Source organism: Arvicanthis niloticus, chromosome 22 (assembly GCF_011762505.2).
Source record: "Arvicanthis niloticus isolate mArvNil1 chromosome 22, mArvNil1.pat.X, whole genome shotgun sequence".
Taxonomy (NCBI): Eukaryota; Metazoa; Chordata; class Mammalia; order Rodentia; family Muridae; genus Arvicanthis; species Arvicanthis niloticus.
The window spans coordinates 51,728,986-51,738,623 of NC_133429.1; positions in this window are offsets into that span (position 1 = coordinate 51,728,986).

The following is a 9,638-nucleotide window of genomic DNA, read 5'->3' on the forward strand; positions in this document are numbered from 1 at the left end:
ATTTGATACTTTTTCCTGGGTACCACATTAGTACTAATTAATCTAAAATTGTGAAATGTCTACAGGTGAGATGAGTTTAGGGTAGGATGTGTTCATTTTCTGATTCCTACTGACCATTATAATTTCTGTCTATGAAAAAGTTCAGAGACAAAGTAGGTTGCATGCTTCCAAGCAGAACAAATATTTCCTCACTCAAAATTAGTCATCGATTATAAAGAATCTTTGAAAGGATATTATATTATTTCACAACTTCTGCCTCTAGGAGTCCCTGCCTTTATTCAACAGAAACATGTAATAAACCTCACCCAATTCTCTTATTTCTGATGTCAGTTCATGCTGAGAAGTGGATCACACATTTGTAATACTGCTCACTGGATAAACACTTATGTAACACTGATGCTTTATATTAAAAAAATGGACCTAATCTCATTAAGACATATTCCTTCAGTGTTTTTATAATTTCCTTTTGTAATTTCCACTTTATGTATATAGCTTTTCTCAGCATTGAAAGGCTATTTAGAAATAACATGAAAATAGTAAACCTTATTATATACTGTATTGGATCTTTATATGGGATATTTGAAGAGGCTTTTGAGTTACAAGGTCCAAATAATTGAATTTAAATTGTTGTGTATTTAAATTAGAGGTAATTTTCTGAATACTATCAATTTAAAAAATAAGTGCTGACCTAAAATAATTAGCAATAAACATTAAAGTGAATATATATATATATATATATATATATCCCAAACTTCCTAAAACTATTTAAATCAAATCAGTAATTCTGTAAAATCATTAATTCATTCAAATAATATTAATTTATGAAAGTTCATCTTCATATTGATCTCCAGGAAAATTTTTTAATAGAGTGGGCTGTCTATTAAGAAGCAATCACACCAGACTATAGACAGTGAGAGTCTCCCCATGCCCAATCACACCATGCTAGATATATGAAGAATATAGAAATGACAAACATGAGAAGACACAGCAGCAACAAGAAGTAATCCAAAGATGAAGTCCCTGGGACTGTGCCTCACTGAGGTACATCCATCACAGCTGTGCAAAACAGTGGAGCATCCCACTTTCTTACTGCAGGTCTTCCTAAATGGCATCTGCCAATTTTTCTTAAAATTTGCAAAGTAGTCTTTACTACCTTCTACACAGTCAATCAATATGATAATACATGGTACAAAACTTCACATAGCATACATGTTAATATTTAATTTTATAGTCTTTACATATTCTGACATCATATTTCTAAAAATATAAAAGCTGGAGGGGGAAATTATTTAGTGAGTTAAGCACTTGTCACATAATGTTAGGGTCTGATTTTTGATTTCCAGAAGTCACATAAAGTTGTATGCAGTAGAATGTGCTTGTAATTCCAGAAGTCCTATGGCAAGGTGAATGTGGAGATAGAAGAGTCTATGAAAGCTGTTGGGATACCTAGCTTGGTGTATGCAATGTTCACAAAAAGAAATTCTTTCTCAAATCAGATAGAAGGTGAAGAAAAACTAATGATCAATTTTCTCTTTGTTCTCTGTGACAAACACCCACACCCATGCTTCCTCATGCAAACACACACACACACACATGCACACTCATACACACACACAAACACACACCACTAAGAAGGCTCTTGAGTATACGAGTATAGGATATAAAACATATAAAATGCTCAGAACTAGGAAAAGTGATCCTGAAGGTCAACTAGCTGTAGAGAATGAGACTATTCTTTGGAAGAAAAAAAACCTTAGGACTCTCTTTTTGAACCTTTCCTAGACTTTAAATGTAATTTTCATAGTTATACTGAGTCTATCACAAAGTTTAGGTAAAATTCAATCAGAAAACTTTAATATTAATAAGAAACAATGAATATATGACATTGATCAAAGTTACAGAAGTTTTTAACTAAATATTAATAATAAATTTCAAAACCAAAAGGGCAAAAGTATGTATTACTGATACACAAATTTAAAATATTTTATTTTTAACTGAAAAATAAGATGATATGGCAATTTTAACAACACTATACTGCATTTGTTTAAGGTATATGAACAACTCGAAAAAAGTTGTACATTTTTGTAAGGGAAAAACTATAAGTATTTGTTAGTCTTACAAATTGAAAATTAAAATGTGACACATTTTATTGCATTGTTTAGGCATATAGTACTCTGTAAATAAAACAATTAAAAATATTATCCTGTTGGTATAATAGTATACATAAGTGACTCTAAAATACACTTGATTTCTCCTTGAGCTGATAAACACTTTCAGCAAAGTAGCTGAATATAAAATTATCTCACAAAATTATGCAGCCTTCCAATGAACAAATGAAAAATGGACTGAGAAAGAAATCAGGGACACAAAATCTATCAAGATATTCCTTAGTAATATAAAATATTATTCATATGTAAATATATATATATATATATATATGTGTGTGTGTGTGTGTACATGTGTATATATATAATTTATATAATATGTATAATACATATATATACATGTAATATATATATATATATATATATATATATATATATATATCTTTAACCAAGCAAGTGAAACACTTGTATTTTAAAAAATTTAAAACCTTGAAGAAAGAATTTGAAGAAGATATCAGAAGATGAAATTATTCCCATGCTGATGGATTAGTAGGACTAATCTGGTAAAAATGGCCATTCTATTCTACATATTAGTGAGGAGGCCTAGTCCAGAGGACATATTGTCTCAGAGGACAAATATGTTCCTGTCTGCAAGCATAACAGAGTATCATTAACAGTGTTAGGGATTGGTGCTTGCCCATGGAATGGATGAGTCTCAAGTTGGGTCAGTTATTAGTTTGCCATTACCCTAGTCTCTGCTCCCTCCCTTTAAGGGTAGGCTTCATTCCTACCAGTAAATGACCAACAGAATGAAATCATTGGTATCTTTGGAGGCTTTTTTACCCCTCATAATGTTCTCTCTTTTTTACCCCTCATAATGTTCTTTAAAATAAAATAAAATACATTTTATTTTTATTTTATTCTATTTTATCTACATTTTTCTTCTCTCTTGTTCTACATGTCATATGTCTCTCTGTGTGTGTCTATGTGTGTCTGTGTATGTCTGTGTGTGTGGTGTGTGTTTGTCTGTGTCTGTGTGTGTGTCTGTCTGTGTACGTCTCTGTGTGTGTCTGTGTGTGTATGTCTGTGTGTGTGTCTGTGTGTGTGTCTGTGTGTGTGTCTGTGTGTGTCTGTGTGCATGTCTGTGTGTCTGTGTGTGTCTGTGTGTCTCTCTGTGTGTGTATGTGTGTCTGTGTGTGTCTGTGTATGTGTCTGTGTCTGTGTGTGTCTGTGTGTGTATCTGTGTGGGGGGATGTGGCTTGGTGTGGCTGTGTGTGTGTGTGTGTGTCTGTTTCTTGTGTGTGTATGTATGTGTGTGTGTGTCTGTGTGTGTGTCTCTGTGTGTGTATATTATGGCACCAATTAGTGTTTGGGGGGAATTCCTGAATGTGTCTCTGTTATTATGCTTTCTCTTAAGCTCTTTTTCTTTTGTTTATTTTTTGTCCAATTATGATGTGTTAGTTTTATCTTATTTTATTTTATTTATTTATTTTAATGTTATCTCTTAAAAGCCCGTTTTTCCTAATGAGAGACAGAAAGGGAGTAGATTTGGTTGGGACAGGGATGGAGATGGACTTCAAGAGCAGAGGGATGGGAAACAGTAATCAGGATATGTAAACAAAGAAATCTATTTTCAATAAAATGAAGAATAAAAAAGAGGAGAAACCTCAAATTATAGTATAGAATATATGTATGTGTTTTATGCACTTTCTCTACATAGTCATACAAATATATTTTAAAATATGTAGTGAATAGTCAAGCCTTATTGGAATTGTAGATATAACAGCTTCATTATTTTGATAATTAAAAATATTCTTTCATGATATATTCATTCAACGTGAAAAACTAAACAGACATGTGAAAATTTCCCATATCAAGAAATTCCCTAAAAGAAGCTATCGTAGTTTATTGTTTTTTGGCAAAAATAGAACATTAGAAAATCTTTTGGAGTTGGAAATTTATTTTCCACAGTTCTGCAGATGAAGATCAAAGTATCAGGATCTGCTGAGGTAAGGACCTTCTCCCTCGTCCTCACATAGTAGAAGATGGAAAAACACAGCTTCACAAGTCCCTTTCTTTCTTTCTTTCTTTCTTTCTTTCTTTCTTTCTTTCTTTCTTTCTTCCTTCCTTCCTTCCTTCCTTCCTTCCTTTCTTCCTTCCTTCCTTCCTTTCTTTCTTTCTTTCTTTCTTTCTTTCTTTCTTTCTTTCTTTCTTTCTTTCTTAGTTTAATATTTATCTATCTATCTATCTATCTATCTATTTATTTATTTATTTTTACACTCCAGTTTTTATCTCTGCCACATCCACCCTTCAACTGTTCCACATCCCATACCTCCTCCCCACCCCCACCCCAACCCCCACCCCCTGTCTTCACGAAGATGTCCCCACCACCAACCTCCCACTCAACCACATTTCTAAACTCCCTGGGGCCTCCAGTCTCTTGAGGGTTAGGTGCACCTTCTCTAACTGAACCCAGACCCGGCCATACTCCGCTATATATGTATTGGGGGGCCTCATATCAGCTGGTGTATGCTTCCTGGTTGGTGGTCCAGTCTTTGAGAAATCTCTGGGATCTAGGTTAATTGAGATTGCTGGTCCTCCTACAGGGTCACCATCCTCAGTTTCTTCCAGCTTTTCCCTAATTCAACCACAGTGGTCAGAAGCTTCTGTCTATTGGTTGGGTGCACATATCTGCATCTGACTCTTTCAACTGCTTGTTGGGTCTTTCAGAAGGCAGTCATTATAGGTCCTTTTTTGTGAGTGCTCCATAGCCTCAGTAATAGTGTCAGTCCTTGGGACCTCCCCTTGAATTAGATCCCACTTTGGGCCTGTCACTGAACCTTCTTTTCCTCAGGCTCCTCTTCATTTTCATCCCTGCAGTTCTTTCAGACAGGAACAATTTCTTAACAACATTAATTCATTCATGAGTACTGTAGGATAGATCTGTAAGCTCTGCCAATACTCTGTGTTAAAAAAAAAAAAAAACAAAACAAACAAACAAAAAAAAAAAAACAAAACTTCAGTGTCCAGCTTGGTGCTTGGAAACACAGCTGATTTCTTTTCTCCCTCAGTGGACTGCACAATACCTTTTGAAACTATGTAGGCTAGCCAGAAAAAAAATCTTGGCCTTTACAGTTGAAGTTGATTTTCTGTGTTTTACAGACTAAGTGAGAAATGTCTTCAGCAGTAACATACTACCTTCTAGTTATGGGAAGCATACAAGAGGAATTGCAATAATATGTAGTATTTTGGGTACTTCTGGGGTCTCCTTGACTCATAGGTAGCCTGACTTTGGGATTTTCACTTAATAACCTATGTTTTCTGTAGCAACATTGTCCATTCATGCAGGAAACTTCTGTTTAAAATCTTTTGTTATGTTCATATATTTGATTAAATCTGTGATTTAATCTGTAATCTCGATTAAGCTTGTATATTTCCATAAAACTTCTTCATATATCCTTAATTTTGTCTAAGCATACTATATATTTTCTTTTCCCCAATCTTCCTATTACTATAGAAATATTTAATCTCAAGAAAACAATCCTCTCCTTTTATTTCACCTGCATTTTACTATGTCCAGTAATTACTTTTCCCTTGGACTGGAGAAAACTAGGCTTCCATAGAATTTTTTTATGTACTTTCATTTTGAGTAAGCTTTCTACCATTCCCTAATTTTTCCATTCTCTGATGCTTTACTTCTCCACTGTGACCCCTTCAGTGTGTTTTACCTTCTCTACAGCCCAAAGTATTCATTCTAGTATTTTCTGTAGAGCCTGGTCTAGTTGTCATAAATTGTTTTAATCTATTTTTATCATGGAAAGTTTGTTTTTATCATCTAATTTTAATAGTCAGTTTTGCTGGGTATAAGGGTCCAGGGTGGCAGTTGTGATATTTGCAGACAACTCTGGCTTTAAAAGCTTCTATCAAATAACTGAGTGTTCTGGTTAGCCTGCCTCTATAACTGACAGAAGCCTCTTATGAAGCTTTCAACATCCTTCCTTTATTTTGTGCTTGTAGTATTTCAGTTGCAATGTTTTCTTGTGAATTTTCTTTTCTAGTCTTGCTTAATTGGTGTTTTGAAGGCCTCTTACACCTGGATTAGCATCTCTTCCTTTGGTTTAGAATTTTTTCTTCTATGGTTTTATTAAATCATTTTAATTAAAATTATTGTCTTGCTTTAAATGTGGTATTTTTCTTTTTCTGTGCACATAATTCAAGAGTTAGGTCTTTTCATGATATCTCAAAGTTCCCCCACATTCCATTCATTTTTTAAAAAAAATTTACCCTTAATCTATACTGATAGATTCAATTCCTTTATTTTATCTGCAGTTCTAAAACTGTTTTCTACTTGATTTCTTCTATTGGTGAAGTTTTCCACTTGCGTTATTTAACATATTGAGCTTCTCTGTTCTAGCATCATTTCAATTTGATTGTTATTCAGACATTTTATCTTTTCTTTAATTATATCTTCATATCTTGTACTGGTGTCTTCATTTCATTCATCTCTAGTTTTGGTGGCTTTTTTTGGAGTATATGTATGGCTTCTTTGAGTTTTTAGGAGAGTTACAATTATTCTTTGGAATTTATGGTAAGTTCTTCTGGGTTGTTCTTTTTTATTCTTCTTTTACTTTCTTTTTTACAGTCCAGTCTTTATCCCCTTCCTGGTCTGCCCTCTGACTGTTCCACATCCCATAACTCCTCCTGACTCCTCAACTCCAAGAGGATGTCCTTACTCCCAACCCCACCACACCAGACCTCCCCACCCCCTGGGGCCTCAAGTCTCCTGAGGGTTGGGTTCATCATCTGTCACTGAGTCAAGACCTGGCAGTCTTTTGCTGTGTATGTGTTGGGGGCCTCATATCAGCTGATGTGTGCTGCCTGGTTAGTATTCCAGTATATGAGAGATCTCAGGGGTCCAGGTAAATTGAGACTCCTGGTCCAGCTACAGGGTCACCATCCTCCTCAGCTTCTTCCATCTTTTTTCCTAATTCAACCATAAGGGTTAGCAGCTTCTGACCGTTGGTTGGATGTAAATATCTGCATCTGACTATTTCAGCTGCAGATGGGTCTTTCAGAGGGCAGTCATGCTAGGCTCGTGTTTGTAAGCATATATAGTATCAATAATAGTGTCAGGCCTTGGGGCCTCCCCATAAGCTGGATCTCAATTTGGGCCTGTCACTGGACCTCCTTTCCCTCAGGCTCTTCTTCATTTTTGACTCTGCAGTTCTTTCAGACAGGAACAATTCTGAGTCAAAGTTTTTGACTCTGGGATGGCAACACCATCCCTCCACTTGATGCCCTGTCTTTCTACTGGAGGTGGACTCTACAAGTTCCCTCTCTTCTCTGTAGGGCATTTCATCTAAGGTCCCTCGCTTTGAGTCCTGAGAGTCTCTTACCTCTCAGGTCTCTGGTACATTTTAGAGGGTTCCCTACCTCCTACCTCTCGAAGTTGCTTGTTTCTATTCTTTCTGCTGGCCCTCAGGGCTTCAATCCTGTTCCTCCTCCCCAATACCTACCTAATCATGTCCCCCTCTTCCCTCCTTGTCCCCTTTCCCACCCAGGTCCCACCCCTCCAGTCCCCCACCCATGATTGCTTTCTTCTTTCTTCCAAGTTGGATTGAGACATCCTCACTTGGGTCCTTTTACTTGTTAACCTTATTGAGTTCTGTAGATTGTATCCTGGGTATTCTATTCTTTTTTGGTTAATATGCACTTATTAGTGAGTACATACCATGCATGTCCTTTTAGGTTTGAGTTACTTCACTAAGGATGATATTTTCTAGTTCCATCCATTTGCCTGCAAAACTCAGGATGTTTTCGTTCTTAATTGCTGAGTAAATTTGTGTAAATGAACCATATTTTCTGTAACTATTCTTCTGTTGTGGGACATCTGGGTTGTTTCCAGCTTCTAGCTATTACAAATAAGTCTACTATGAGCATAGTGGAACATGTGCCCCCACAGCACAGTAGGGCATCTTTTGGGTATATACCCAAGAGTGGTATAGCTGGATCTTCAGGTAGATCTATTTCCAATTTTCTGAGAAATCTCCAGATTGATTTCCAGAGTGGCTGTACCAGTTTGCAATCCCACCAGCAATGGAGAAGTGTTCTCTCCCTTCACATCTTCGCCAACATGTGCTGTCACCGGAGTTTTTTTATCTTAGCCATTCTGATTGGTGTAAGGTGGAATCTCAGGGTTGTTTTGACTTGCATTTCCCTGATCACTAAGGATTTTGAACATTTCTTTAGGTGCTTCTCAGCCATTCGACATTCCTTTGTTGTGAATTCTCTATTTAGTTATTATTGGTTATTTTTATACATTTAGAATATTTCAAGAAGACATGTTGTCATATAGTACCTGATTTGCTTTGTAATAGTGAGTCATTATCATGTATTATCCATCTATCTATATATCTATCATCTATCTAACATCTATCATCTATCTATATCTGGCTTTCTATCACCTATCATCTTTCTCATCTATCTGTCTCTATCATCTGTCTATCATCTGTTCATCCAGCTAGCAGATTAGCTATTATGTATTTCTCTAGCTAGCTAGCTATTATCTACCATCTATCTATCATCTATTTTTATATCTATCTATCTATCTATCTATCTATCTATCTATCTATCTATCTCATCTATTCATCCACCTAGCTATTACCTAATTATCTAGTTATCTATCTAGCAATTACCTCTCATTTAACTATCATCTATTTATCTATCTAATCTATTTATAATCTATGTATTTAATCTATCTTTATCATCTATCTATCATCTATCAAGATCTATTGATCTCTATCATCTATATATATAGCTAGTATCTATCTAGCTATCTATCTAGCTATTATCTATCATCTGTCTTTTATCTATCATATTCATATATCATATACATATCTATCATCATCTTCTACATATTTCTATCTACCTATCTATCATCTTCAACCTCTTCTCTGAATTACTTTTCTCATTTCAGTGGACACATATGCAATGTTCAGGAGAAAACTGGGATTGAAGATAGTTGAGACATTGTTTTATTCTAATGGACTGGTCCTAGGGACTACAGGTTCTATACCTGATCATCTTTTGAGAGCCCACTATTATCTGAACTAATAGTCACTGTCCAAGTGCCATCATATCATGTGCTTGTCTTCTTTGCTGTCTCTTGAAATAACTTTTTCTGGTCAATCAGAGGTTGGGGTCAAGAGATTCTGTAAAATTCATGTGTAAAATTAGAAGGGCTAAGCAAAACAGGAAAGGATAGGAAAGAATTGTGTTTAACTGGCAGCTTCAGAGAAGCAAGATCTCAGAGAAGTTGGATATATGGTGGAAAGAAGATGACACAACCATAAGTGTGGTATATGAGATCCCACATCAGCTAGCCAGCCAGCCAGGCAACCTGGTGATTCGAGGAAGTGATATCTTCTATCTTCTATCTATTCTAGATATTCTAGAACAGGGTGTAAAGTCAAAACTGAGTGGCCTAGAAGTGCTGGGAAGCAAAATAAGAGGCTCTGGAAGGTCTATGGGTTA